The 14,836-nt window shown below is 36.7% G+C and overlaps 1 pseudogene; it reads right to left on the minus strand.

Annotated features, from left to right (window-relative positions):
* Nucleotides 1-10,684: 10,684 nt before the first annotated feature.
* On the minus strand, nt 10,685-11,614 carry LOC111151351 (annotated as a pseudogene).
* Between the last annotated feature and the right edge of the window lie 3,222 nt (nt 11,615-14,836).

A 14,836-nucleotide genomic window follows, 5' to 3' on the forward strand; every position in this document is an offset into this window, starting at 1 on the left:
ATTCCTGTACAAGTTCTAGCAGATTTGGAGTGGAGTGTTTTGGGTTGTCCACATATAGTATCATATCACCTGCAAAGAGTGATAGTTGACTTCTTCCCGATTTGGATGTATTTAATTACTTTTTGTTGTCTGATTGCTAAGGCTAGGGCTTCTAGCACTATGTTGAATAGCAGTGGTGATAATGGACATTGCTGCCGTGTTCCGAACCTTAGGGGAAAAGCTCTCAGTTTTTCTCCATTGAGAATGATATTTGTGGTGGGTTTTCCATAGATGGCTTTGAAGATATTGAGGTATGTACCCTCTATCCCTACACTTTGAAGAGTTTTGATCAGGAAAGGATGTTGTACTTTGTCAAATGTTTTTTCAGCATCTATTGAGAGGATCATATGGTTCTTGTTCTTTCTTTTATTAATGCAGTGTATCACATTGATTGATTTGCAAGTGTTGAATCAACCTTGCAGCCCTGGATTAAATCTCATTTGTTCGTGATGAATAATCCATTTAATGTACTGTTGGATCCTATTGGCTAGTATTCTGTTGGGAATTTTCCCATCTGTGTTCATCAAAGATGTTGGTCTGCAATTCTCTTTTTTAATGGGATCCTTGTCTAGTTTTGGGATCAAGGTGACACTGGCCTCATAAAATTAGTTTGGAAGTTTTCCTTCCATTTCTATTTTTTGGAACAGTTTAAGGAGAATAGGAATTAATTCTTCTTTAGATGTTTGGTAGAATTCCCCTGGAAAGCCCTCTGGCCCTGGGCTGTTGTTTTTTCGAAGATTTTTGATGACTGCTTTAATCTCCTTACTGGTTATGTCTCTGTTCAGGTTTTCTATTTCTTCCTGGTTCAGTTGTGGTAGTTTATATTTCTCTAGGAATGCATCCATTTCTTCCAGATTGTCAATTTTGATGGCATATAGTTGCTCATATGTTCTTATAATTGTATTTCATTGGTGTTGGTTGGGTCTCTTCTCTTTCATTCATGATTTTATTTATATGGGTCCTTTCTCTTTCATTTTGATAAGTCTGGCCAGGGCTTTATCAATCTTATTAATTCTTTCAAAGAACCAGCTCCTAGTTTCATTGATTTGTTCTATTGTTTTTTGGTTTCTATTTCATTGATTTCTGTTCTGATCTTTATTATTTCTCTTCTCCTGCTGGGTTTAGGCTTTCTTTGCTGTTCTTTTTCCAGCTCCTTTAGGTGTAGGGTTTGGCTGTGTATTTGAGACCGTTCTTGTTTCTTGAGAAAGGCTTGTATCACTTTATATTGTCCTCTCAGGACTGCCTTTGCTGTGTCCCACAGATTTTGAACCATTGTGTTTTCATTATCATTGTTTCCATGAATTTCTTTTTTTCTTTTTTAAAGATTTTATTTATTTATTTGATAGATAGATCACAAGTAGGCAGAGAGGCAGGCAGAGAGAGGAAGGGAAGCAGGCTCCCTGCTTAGCAGAGAGCCAGACGTGGGGCTTGATCCCAGGACCCTGAGATCATGACCTGAGCCGAAGGCAGAGGCTTTAACCCACTGAGCCACCCAGGCGCCCCATCCATGAATTTCTTGAATAAGTCTTTAATTTCCTGTTTGACCCATTCATTCTTCAGAAGGATGCTGTTTAGTCTCCATGTATTTGGGTTCTTTCCAAATTTCCTCTTATGATTAAGTTCTAGATTCAGAGAATTGTGGTCTGAAAATATGCAGGAAATTATCCCAATCTTTTGATAGTGGTTGAGACCTGATTTATGACTCAGGATGTGATCTATCCTGGAGAATATTCCATGTGCACTAGAGAAGAATGTGTACTCTATTGCTTTGGGATGGAATGTTCTGAATATATCTGTGATATCCATCTGGTTCAGTGTGTCATTTAAGGCCTTTATTTTCTTGTAATCTTTTGCTTGGATGATCTTTCCATTTCAGTGAGGGGAGTGTTAAAATCCCCTACTATTATTGTATTATTATCCATGTGGTTCTTTGATTTTGTTATTAATTGGTTTATATAGTTGGCTGCTCCCATGTTAGGGGCATAGATATTTAAAATTGTTAGATCTTCTTGTTGGACAGACCCTTTGAGTATGATATAATGTCCTTCCTCATCTCTTATTATAGTCTTTGGCTTAAAATCTAATTGATCGGATATAAGGATTGCCACCCCAGCTTTCTTTTGGTGTCCATTAGCATGGTAAATTGTTTTCCACTCCCTGACTTTAAATCTGGAGGTGTCTTTCAGTCTAAAATGTGTTTCTTCTAGGCTGCATATTGATGGGTTTTGTTTTTTTTTTTATCTGTTCTGATATGCTGTGTCTTTTGTTTGGGGCATTTAGTCCATTTACATTCAGGGTACTATTGAGAGATATGAATTTAGTACCATTGTATTGCCTGTAAGGTAACTGTTACTGTATATTGTCTCTCTTCCTTTCTGATCTGCTACTTTTAGGGTCTCTCTTTGCTTAGAGGACCCCTTTCAGTATTTCCTGTAGAGCGGGTTTGGTGTTTGCAAATTCTTTTAGTTTTTGTTTGTCCTGGAAGCTTTTTATCTCTCCTTCTATGTTCAATGATAGCCTAGCTGGATATAGTATTCTTGGCTGCATGTTTTCCTCATTTAGTGCTCTAAATATATCATGCCAATTCTTTCTGGCCTGCCAGGTCTCTGTGGATAAGTCCACTGCCAATCTAATATTTTTACCATTGTATATTACAGACTTCTTTTCCAGGGCTGCTTTCAGGATTTCCTCTTTGTCACTAAGACTTGGAAATTTTACTATGAGATGACGTGTTGAGGACCTATTTTTATTGATTTTGAGGGGGGTTCTCTCCACCTCCTGGATTTTGATGCTTGTTCCCTTTGCCATGTTAGGAAAATTCTCTACAATAATTCTCTCCATATACATTTGCTCCCCTCTCTCATTCTTCTTCTTCTGGAATCCCAATTATTCTAATGTTGTTTCATTTTATGGTATCACTTATCTCTCAAATTCTCCCCATATTGTCCAGCAGTTGTTTGTCTCTCTTTTGCTCAGCTTCTTTATTCTCTATCATTTGGTCTTCTATATCACTAATTCTTTCTTCTGCCTTATTTATCCTAGCAGTAAGAGCCTCCATTTTTTATTGCACCTCATAATAGCTTTTTTATTTCAACTTGGTTAGACATTAGTTCTTTTATTTTTCCAGAGAGGGCTTTTATTTATCCAGATAGGGTTTCTCTAATATATTCCATGGCTTTTTTGAGCTCAGCTAGCACCTTGAGAATTGTCATTCTGAACTCTAGATCTGACATATTACCAATGTCCGTATTGATTAGGTCCCTAGCCTTAGGACTGCCTCGTTTTTTTTTTTTTGTTTTTTTTTTTTTTTTGGTGGTGATTTTTTCCGTCTTGTCATTTTATCTAGATAAGAATATATGAAGGAGCAAATAAAATGCTAAAAGGCATTAAAAGACCACAGGAAAATGTGCTTTAACCAAATCAGAAGAGACCCCAAATTGTGGGGGGAAGAAAGGGAGTAAAAAGAAGTTCAGAAAAAAAAATTTTAAAAAGAAAAAATAAAGAAGAAATATAAAAAAGAAAATATATATATTAGACTGATGACTAGAACAGAGTCACCCACTTAATTTTGGGAGTATTTTGGTCTCTTAGAAGAAACTACCTTTCAAAATTTTAAATAATGAGAACTTCTATATTTCTATCTCTTTCTATCCCTCTCTCTCTCTCTATCTATCTATACAGACACAGAATTAAATTAAACACTATGAAGGGATGGAATATGACTATAAAGATGAAAATTTTTAAAAATTATTTCTAGAAATGGAGTTGATAAGTTAGTTGGGAGAATAAAGAAAAAGAAAGTCAGGAGAATTTGCTCAGGCTGGAGTCTAGAATAAAGCCCTGTGCCAGATTTAGGATATATTTTGATCTGATAGAAGAAGTTTTATCCCAATTTTTTTTAGAAGATAAAACCCTATGTATATACAAAAAAAACCATTAGATACAATGAAGGATAATATATGACTATAAAAATGAAGGTTCAAAAAAGATTTTTTTAAATGAAAGGTATTGTTAAGATTCACTAGTTAAAAAACTTTAAAAGAGGGAAGAGTAAAAGTTAAAAAAATGTAACATAGGAAAAAAACAATTAAAAATTATTTAACTTTTAAAAACTAAGAAATCATGGGGAGAAAGCCATGAATTCCATGCTTTGCTTTCTCTTCCTCTGGAATTCCGCTTTTCTCCTTGGTAAGTGAATTTGGTCTTGGCTGGATTTCTTGCTGATATTCTGGGGGAGGGGCCTGTTGTAGTGATTCTCAAGTGTATTTGCCAGAGATGGAATTGCACTGCCCTTACCAGAGGCTAGCTTAGTAATCTGCTCAGGTTCACTTTGGGGAGTTTTTGTTCCCTGAATGCTTTCTGAAGAGTTCTGGAGGATGGGAATGAAAATGGCAGCCTCCCAATCCTGGCCTGGAGGAACTGAGAGCTCAGGGCCCCACCTCTCAGTGTGCCCTCGGAGAAAAGCACTCAATCACTCCAGTTTTCCTGGCCTCCGTCAATGCACCAAGCTTACCCAGCCTGTGACCAAGCGTCTCTGTTTCTGACACACTACCCGCCTGGAGTCTCCTCGTCCAGCAGGTCCTTTTGCTCTTCTTCTACTCCCCAGATCTTTTGAAGTCCCTGTCCACAGAGCAATGGTCTGACCATGCCACAGATCACAGTTTAAGGTTCCTGAGTTGAGAGCTCACTCTTCGGCTCTGTCTCTGTAGCCAGCTTCCCTGCTCTAACACCTGCGAGCCCTGAGACACTCAGACACCCCTGATCCTTCTGTGACCCCATGGGACCTGAGACCACATTGTCCCAACATTGGCTTCACCCCAGCTAAACTGCTGGTGCTATACCCCTCAGTGCAGCAGTCTTTTAAAAGTTCTGATTTTGTGCTCTGTGGCTCTGCCACTTGCTGGGAGCTGACCCTCCCCCACGGTCTATCTTCCTGTAGCTTTGGATTCACTTCGCGGCAGGTCCTACCTTTCAGAAAGTGGTTGATTATCTGTTTCTAGAATTGCTGCTCTTCTTCTCTTCAATCTCCTCTTGGATTTGTAGGTGTTCAGAATGGTTTGATAAACTATCTAGCTGATTTCCTGCTACCTAATGTCATCTCAACATGCTACTCCTCCACCATTTTGACTCAACCTCCCACCCCAGATTTTGGTTTTTAATATCATTTTCCAGTCAAAGTAATTAGATCTACTTGGAGAAATAGCTGATACAGTGACTAGGGCAGGAAGTAAATATGCAAGATGAGCCTGGAACGTCTTGGAATGCCAGAAAACAACAACAACAACAACAACACCAAAGCTAAACAACAAACAAACACAAACCCACCCTGCATACACAATGATGCGTGTATGTCAAAGGGACAAAGGAGCCAATGGAAACAGCTCCCTGTGGCCAAATCTCCTATGATTTGAGCAGCAAAATTAATAAAGTACTGTGTAATTTTTTCAAAGTATAAAATAAATATCCATGATTCCATACTTATGTAAATAAAGGATTGAATATATAAATGAATAATAAATGAATAAATAATAAGGTGACTAGATAAATCTTCCATGCAGAAGAATTCCAGTTTGTATAGATACTTTGCCCCAGGGAGGTGGTCCATTTCTTTCCTCTCTGTTAAGTGTGGGCTGTTGATAGTTACTTCCTTACACAGAACACAGTAAGAGAGGGTGGAGACAAAGCAGCTTCACCACGGAGGAACCTAACAACGCTGCCTCAGCCAGGTGGTCAAGGTCAACATCAAGAGTTACAAGTGTTGAGGACAGTAGTTGCCACTGACAGGATGTAATGAAATTGGTCATTTACCTCCGGGGCCTTTCTCCTCAAAATCTATCCCCTCAGCCTAATCATGAGAAAAACATCAGAAGGATCCCAGTTGAGGGACATTCTACAAAATTCCCGATTAGTACATCTCAAAACTTACCAAGGACTTCAAAAACAAGGAATGTTGAAAAGCTGTCCCAGACACCTGATGACTAAAGGGACGTGGTGACTAAATATAAAGTGATATGCTGAATGGGATTCTTGATGCAAGGACACTAGATTAAATTATGCAAATCTGAATCAAGTATGAATTTCACTTAATCATAATGTATCAATATTGTCTCACTAATTATAACAAAAGTACCAGAGTAATGTACGATATTAATGATATAGGAAGATGGGTGTGTCAGTTATGGGAATTTTCTATACTATCTTTATTATTTTCTATAAATCCAAAACTGTTCAAAAAAAATTTTTTTTTAATTCTCTTTGTCAGAATGCAGACAGAGAACACTTGGGGAAAAACAATCACCAGTTTTATGCTTCCAATGATAAAAATTGATTCAAAAAATTATTGTCATTGGATGCTAAAACTGTTAATGAAAAATTATTAGGGAACAAGCAATTCACATGGTGTCCAGGTACCACCCTACAGATTAGATTTTCATAGGAAGGAAATATTTTATCTTTACCATAGAGATGATGGTGATAGTACCACCTTAGTGAAGTAATCAGTAAATGGCTTCAGATAACAAGGCAAGCTAATGTCATAGGCCTCACCTTAAAACAGCACACATGTGAGGGCTAAATTATTTAACGTAATCTAGTCATGAGGAAACATTACAAAAATAGATATGGTGGGATATTTTACATGATGTCTGACACAAAGATTTAAAAATTTTTAAATATCATGAAAGGAGAAGAAAGCAAGAGGTTTGTTCTAGATTGCAGGAGATTGAAAAATGATAATACACCATGAAGGGGCATTTAATTGAATTCTTGATGAAAAATAAATTGCTAAGAAGGACAATTTGGGGAAAATTTTAGTGTGAACATCATATTTCTTGGGGGTAATAATGATATGATGGGATGCCTGGGTAGCTCAGTCAGTTAAGTCTCTGCCTTTAGCTCCAGTCATGATCCTGGGCTCCTGGGATCAAGCCCCATGCACTGAGGGCGACTGCTTCTCCCCTTCCCACTTGTGCTCCCTCTTTCTCTCTCTCTCAAATAAATAAATAAAATCTTTAAAAAATGATACGACAGTGTAGGAAATGTCTTTGTTCTTTTGAGATATATATTGAAGAATTTTGGGTGAACTATCATAATCTCAAAAACAAAACAAAACAAAACAAACAAACAAACAAACAAAATCTCATATATATGTATTGTCACATATACACACCTGCATTCAATATGTATGTATTCACATTTTCCAGGTGGATTGTTAGGCAAATGTGGTGAAATATCAATAATTACTAATCATGATTTTCAAAATCCATGGGCATTTTCTCAACTTATCTGTAGGTTTGAAGTTTTTCCAAAACATATCTGGAGGAAAATGTCATTGAGTCACATTTTTCTTGATTCTCTGCCTTATTTCTCTATCCATTTAACAACTTAGTTTCTTGAAAGTTTTCCTCTCCTGCTACTTTCACTTCTCTATGTTATGTACAATATGACTTAGTGGTTAAAAACATGGAATTTGGAATGGATTCCCTCAATATGATCCCTGTGCTCCACCTTAATATTTCTGTAGACAAATTAGGAAACCTCTTTGTTCCCCATTTTTTCAGTGGGCCTATCAGAAAATAAAATATAGAAGTCAAAGTAAAAATTTAAGAGATTTGCTGAATAGTTAAATGGATACTGATGAAATGTTATTTATAAGCTAAAAGGTTGTCTTAGAATTAAATTAAAATAAAGCCAAAATGAGAGTTGAGACAAGAGACATATGTGTATCTGTTAATATTTATTCATTGGCATTAAAAGCATTTTTTCCAAACAAGGTTAACAGTAAGGAGATCTATTGGATTTTGAAATGAGAAGGGGTGGGTAATTCCAGAAACCCTGGGTCTGCTTCTCTGTGATTCCTTCAGCCATGCCTTCCTTTGTGTATTGACTTCACCTCCAGACTGGTGTCTCTTTTGATAGCAAAATGGTTGTAGACTGTGCCAGATTTCGTATCCACAAAACATGACATTCAGAGGAAGACTACTTTTTGTGGATCTCTTTTAAAACGAAGGAAACATATTTCCCAGGAACTTCCACAAAATTCCCTCTTTGGTCTCACTGGCCCCAAATAAGTCACAGAATCTTCCCTTACCATAACTTTAGGCTTCAGTGTTACTAAGTGTGAGCAGTGGGTGGTGGAGAAATATGTAAACAGAACCTGTGGCAAGCCTGGGAAAGGAAAAGGGATCAATTCATGTGAATCTGACAACTGAAAATATTCCCTAAAATAGAGAGTGGATACAAGGAAATAGCATTCGTGAAACTCGAGTATCTGGATTATTTTACCCCCTTAAAAAAGAGTTTAGGACCATGTAGAGTTTGTGTCTGTGGGTAATATCTAACAGTACTTGCAATATTATAAACTAAAACCAAGAAATTAAAAATATTTATTGACTTGTTAAAAATAAAAATAACAAACCTATTGCATATTAACTTAAATGATTATCTTAGAATATATTAAAGAAATGGCTAGGGCGCCTGGGTGGCTCAGTGGGTTAAGCCTCTGCCTTTGGCTCTGGTCATGATCTCAGGGTTCTGGGATCGAGTCCCACATCGGGCTCTCTGCTCCACAGGGAGCCTGCTTCCTCCTCTCTCTCTCTGCCTGCCTCTCTGCCTACTTGTGATCTCTGTCTGTCAAATAAATAAAATCTTTAAAAAAAAGAAAAAAGAAAAAAGAAATGGCTAGTGAATGGCCAAATGTGTCGGGTATCTTTTGAAATATTAGTGAAGGAAATCAGTTACAACATGGTTGGTACTCTCAGGAAGAAGATAGGCCTTCATTTTATTATCCAGTAGTTATAATTCATTATTTTCCCTTTAAAATGTTATTTATATCTGTGCACTCCTTTTATCCTCCAATTTCAACTCTTATCATCTGGTATAAGAATTCTTGAAGTTACCTTATTGCTTCTAGCGTCATTCTGATCACCAGATTACTTTTCTGAAAAATACAACCATATTACCTGGTTCTAGGAAGTATACAGTGTCCGAGGCCTCTGAGATAAATTCAGATTCTTAAGGGTTGGCTTTGAAGATTCTCACTAACCTGATTCCCTCCCACCATTATTTCCCATATTCTACAACAGCTTTTAACAAAGTTTTGTCAAATTTCTGACTCTGTCCATGGTTCACCTCCTTCACCCCAGTTCCCAGTGTCACACTAATTTCCATAAACATTGACTGTGGTCATACTCATTCGTTTTTTTCCCCAAAACATCATATTTTAAAATCATTTTTAAGGCACATCTAGCTTCTGATGCTGAATAAGGTCTAAATAGCCCAGGGGACAAGCATCTCCATTTTCTGAACTCCCAAGCATCATTGATACAAATTCTAGCACAATCTCAATCACCTGGCTGAACTTGAGCAAGCCACTCAATGTTTCAAAGTATGAGGATTTTGCTGAGAAGATGCATGAAAAGTCATTTCTAACCAATTGGTAGGTAATATATATGAAAGGTGTAGTTTTGTGCCTAGCAGATAACATGTTCTCAGTAATATATGGTTTTCTTTCATATTTGCATATGTAAATTATCAATAAATATTTTTGTTTAGGAATTTAGAATTGTCACTATTTTGTGTCTCATTTATGCTTTATAGCAACTCCAACATTTTGTTATTGCTGTGAATGTATCAGTAATTTACACTGTAATAAGTACTGGTTGGTGGAATTCCTAGTAAAAACAAGATAAGTAATATCAGAGAGAAAAACGCCTTTGTTTATTTAGTGTATTCAGGAATACACTGCATTTTTGATGGATGCCCTAATCAAATTATATGAAAACAGCCAAATCCATATGGACATCTAATCCATAAATACCATTTATGGCAACTATAGAATGCTACCTCACCAGTATACAGATACTCTATTTCAGAGATCTTGAAAGTAATATTGACTAACACTAAAGATGAAAATAGTCTTTTTTTATTGTACATTTTTACTAGCATTCTTTTCTTGGTTTCAACATTTCTTAATTGTGGTAAAATATATGTAGCAAAATTTCCCCTTTTAAAGGTGAACATATTCTTGATTTGAGAATATTCTGTGTGAACAAATATTCAAATATCTTCTCTTGAATAAACTCAAAGAAAATTAAGAATCAAAGTTATACAGTTTACTTCTGACAGTTGGTGTTTTTTAAGAAGGGATTAATTATTGAGAACCTGGAATGTGCCAGAGATTGTAAGATTATGCTTTGGAATTCCAGAAATTTGTCAACAATATTATTTTTTTTAATTTTTCAGTGTTCCAAGAGTCATTGTTTATGAATTTAAATGGAGATGATCTTTAACTAACTGACTTCTATTGATAGTATTTGTTGTATTTGTTAAAAATTGTAATTCTTTACCCATTAAAACAATAGGTAATTATTTACCTAATTTCTTTGTGACACAGTGTGTGACCTGAAGAAGAATTATTTAGTTCATTCTTGCTGGGCCCTAGAGCTTAGATTTTGCAACACATTGTAGCAGAATCTCTCCTTGTTGAGCTTATTTATCTGACTCCTATAATATCACGTTTTAGTAATTGATTATTCTATGGCCAAATAGTCCTTTTCTATTTTCCCAATATTCCATGATTTCGAAAAACATTTTTTTTTCAAATTTAAATTTATTTTCCACAGGGGATGATATTTCTTTTAGAACATTATAAAATATTCCTTATAATTTTTTTCATAACATTTATTACTTCCTTATTTATTAGACTATAAGTAAAGAGGTTTAGCAATGGGATCACTAGAGTATAAAAAACAGCACCAGGTATATCTTCATCCTTTTCTTTAACTGAATGTGGTTGAATGTACACAAAGAGAATAGAACCATAGAATATTGAGACAGAGAGAAAGTGGGATGCACGAGTAGATAAGGCTTTGCCTCTTCCCTCTTTGGATTTCATTTTGAAAATCATGAAAAGGATGTAGAGATAGGAGACTAGGACTATAATAATAGAGAAGATTTGAACTGAACCTGACAAGATAAATATCATCAATTCATTGATATAAGGGTCAACACAGGAAAGTCTGTATAATGGAAAAACATCACAAAAAAAGTGATTAATTTGATTTGATCCTCAGAAGGTTAACCTAAAGAGAAACCCTACATGAATAACGGGATGCAGGTTTCCAGCTATGTAGGCCCCTGTGATCATCTGAATGCACACTTTCTTTGACATCATGGTGTGGTACTGCAGAGGGCTACATATGGCCACATAGAGATCATAGGCCATTGCTGCCAGGAGAAAGCAATCTGTAGTTTCAGCAAGGCAGAGAAAATAAAATTGTGCCATGCATTCATAAAGGGAAATCATTTTGTCCTTAGAAAAGAAGTTCTCTAACATGTTGGGGGTAATGGCACAGGAACAACAGGAATCCATCAGAGCCAGGTTGCCCAGAAAGATGTACATTGGTGTGTGAAGACGATGCTCCATAAAAATCAATGCCACCAGGCCCAGATTCCCCACCATAGTGATCACATAGATAGTGGGAAACATCACAAACAGGAGGCTCCTCATCTCTGGGTGATCTGTAAATCCTATGAGGATAAATTCAGTGGTCAAGGAGTAGTTATCCTCAGTCATCCACCTTCTCTTTTGAGACAGGAATTCTGGAGATATAAGATTCTAATTTAGAGTGTGTTTAACATGCCTTCCAAATTGTTCTTTTTACAACAAAGAGAGGAGCTTTTTCAAACTCCCCTCAGCATTTCTGGATTCAGGCACCCAAACCTCTAGGGATAGTGATTCCCCCAAAAATGTAAGTTTTATAAGCTCAACTCTGAAAATCAGCATTTCCATGAATGTTTTTGTAATTCCAAGAAGAATGCTTACAGAGGAAAAGGTTTGTCTTTATGAATTCATACATTACTAGTATACAAATCTATCATTCACATATTTGGTTCAATGTTGACAAACAATATCAGAGTCAGTTTTTGTATTAAAGATCCTTAAAATAAATTTGCTGTCAATCTTCATGTATACCCATTTTTTTTCTTTTAGGCATGAAAGAATGTAAATACATTCTTTTTTTTTTTTTTTTCAGCATAACAGTATTCCTTGTTTTTGCAGCACACCCAGTGCTCCATGCAATCTGTGCCCTCTCCAATACCCACCACCTGGTACCCCCAACCTCCCACCCCCTGCCCCTTCAAAACCCTCAGATTGTTTTCCAGAGTCCATAGTCTCTCATGGTTCACCTCCCCTTCCAATTTCCCCCAACTCCCTTCTCCTCTCTAACTCCCCTTGTCCTCCATGCTATTTGTTATGCTCCACAAATCAGTGAAACCATATGATACTTGACTCTCTCTGCCTGACTTATTTCACTCAGCATAATCTCTTCCAGTCCCATGCATGTTGCTGCAAAAGTTGGGTATTCATCCTTTTTGATGGAGGCATAATATTCCATAGTGTATATGGACCACATCTTCCTTATCCATTCGTCCATTGAAGGGCATCTTTGTTCTTTCCACAGTTTGGCGACCGTGGCCATTGCCGCTATAAACATTAGGGTACAGATGGCCCTTCTTTTCACTACATCTGTATCTTTGGGGTAAATACCCAGTAGTGCAATTGCAGGGTCATAGGGAAGCTCTATTTTTAATTTCTTGAGGAATTTCCACACTGTTCTCCAAAGTGGCTGCACCAACTTGCATTCCCACCAACAGTGTAAGAGGGTTCCCCTTTCTCCACATCCCCTCCAACACATGTTGTTTCCTGTCTTGTTAATTTTGGGCATTCTAACTGGTGTAAGGTGGTATCTCAATGTGGTTTTAATTTCAATCTCCCTGATGGCTAGTAATAATGAACATTTTTTCATGTGTCTGATAGCCATTTGTATGTATACCCATTTTTTTAACTGAGCAAAAATTTTCATATACTCTCCTAGTGGAATGAATGCTTGAAAAGAGCATACAACAGATATGTTAAATTTATATCTCAGGACTTCTATGAAGATCACAAAGAATTATAATAAGACTTTCATCTTTGGAGAAAATTACTTGGGATATCCAAGGAAATAAATATCTATGTATTTTCACCTCTCTCTTCCCTGTTCCTGGTATTAGATCCATTTCCATAAAAACTGATTTTGTCCATGCCATCATTCCTGTTGATTTTTCCCCAATATCTAAATCCTTTTCCATCTTTATGTAAACCATAGTTTACATATTATGCTACTTAAGAAAGCTTTAACTAAATGCTCTAGACCACACTGATTTTCATTTCTTGCATCCTTAAGCATATCCTATATACCCAACACAATCTAGAGTTGTTTATGCATAATTCTAATGGCTTTTTAAAATAGGCATGTGCAATTTCCTTTTTAGAATTGTAGACATTTGAGTTCAGCTATGACCTTTACTTCTTGTAAAAGGTATTTAATTGGCTATCAGACACATGAAAAAATGTTCATCATCACTAGCCATCAGGGGATTCAATTTAAAACCACATTGAGATACCACCTTACACCAGTTAGAATGCCCAAAATTAGCAAGACAGGAAACAACGTGTGTTGGAGAGGATGTGGAGAAAGGGGAACCCTCTTACACTGTTGGTGGGAATGCAAGTTTGTGCACCACTTTGGAGAACAGTGTGGAGATTCCATAAGAAATTAAAAATAGAGCTTCCCTATGACCCTGCAATTGCACTACTGTGTATTTACCCCAAAGATACAGATGTAGTGAAAAGAAGGGCCATCTGTACCCCAATGTTTATAAAAGCAATGGCCACGGTCGCCAAACTGTGGAAAGAATGAAGATGCCCTTCAATGGACGAATGGATAAGGAAGATGTGGTCCATATACACTATGGAATATTATGCCTCCATCAGAGAGGATGAATACCCAACTTTTGTAGCAACATGGACAGGACTGGAAGAGATTATGCTGAGTGAAATAAGTCAAGCAGAGAGAGTCAAGTATCATATGATTTCACTTATTTGTGGAGCATAACAAATAACATGGAGGACAAGGGGAGATGGAGAGGAGAAGGGAGTTGAGGGAAATTGGAAGGGGAGGTGAACCATGAGAGACTATGGACTCTGAAAAACAATCTGAGGATTTTGAAGGGGCAGGGGGTGGGAGGTTGGTGGAACCAGGTGGTGGGTATTATGGAGGGCACGGATTGAATGGAGCACTGGGTATGGTGCGTAAACAATGAATTCTGTTACACTAAAAAGAAAAAATAAGAGGTATTTAATGCTATTGAGGTTGAAAAAAAAAAAAAAAAAAAGCATTGATTCCAGTCCTAGCTTCAAAGACCTGAGATAGGTTAACTTGTTGTCAGCATACGATCACTGATCCTTAGTGACCTCTTTGGTCTCCACAAATTGAGACTGCTAGTTTTGAAGAACACACTGAAAGGAATTTCTTGGAAATTTCTCATAAAAAACCTTATACATCACTCTCTTATTGGAAGTGACCCAGCTACTATTTTCCTGCTTTCTAAGAAACTTATGTAATATTTTCTGAAGTATATCACAGTAGTTTGAAAGCTAATAAAAATAAACTTGCCTGTATATTTTAGTTTTGTAACACTTAGAGAAAGAAAATCTTAAATCTTGATATGATTTTTGAGATGGGTTGCCTGGATGGCTAAGATATTTAAGCATCTTCCTTTGGTTCAGGTCACGATTCTCCAGGTCATGGGATTGAGCTCTACGTCTGGCTCTCAGCTCATCAGAATTCCCCTTTTTCCTCCCCCTCTGCCTGTCCCTCTGCTTGTGCCCTCTCTGTCTCTCTGTTTCTCTCTCTTAAATGAATAAATATTTAAAAAATCTCAAAATAAATATGATTTTTAAGAACAAATG

This window comes from Enhydra lutris, unplaced genomic scaffold (assembly GCF_002288905.1).
Source record: "Enhydra lutris kenyoni isolate GAN:26980312 unplaced genomic scaffold, ASM228890v2 scaffoldscaffold2, whole genome shotgun sequence".
Classification (NCBI taxonomy): Eukaryota; Metazoa; Chordata; class Mammalia; order Carnivora; family Mustelidae; genus Enhydra; species Enhydra lutris.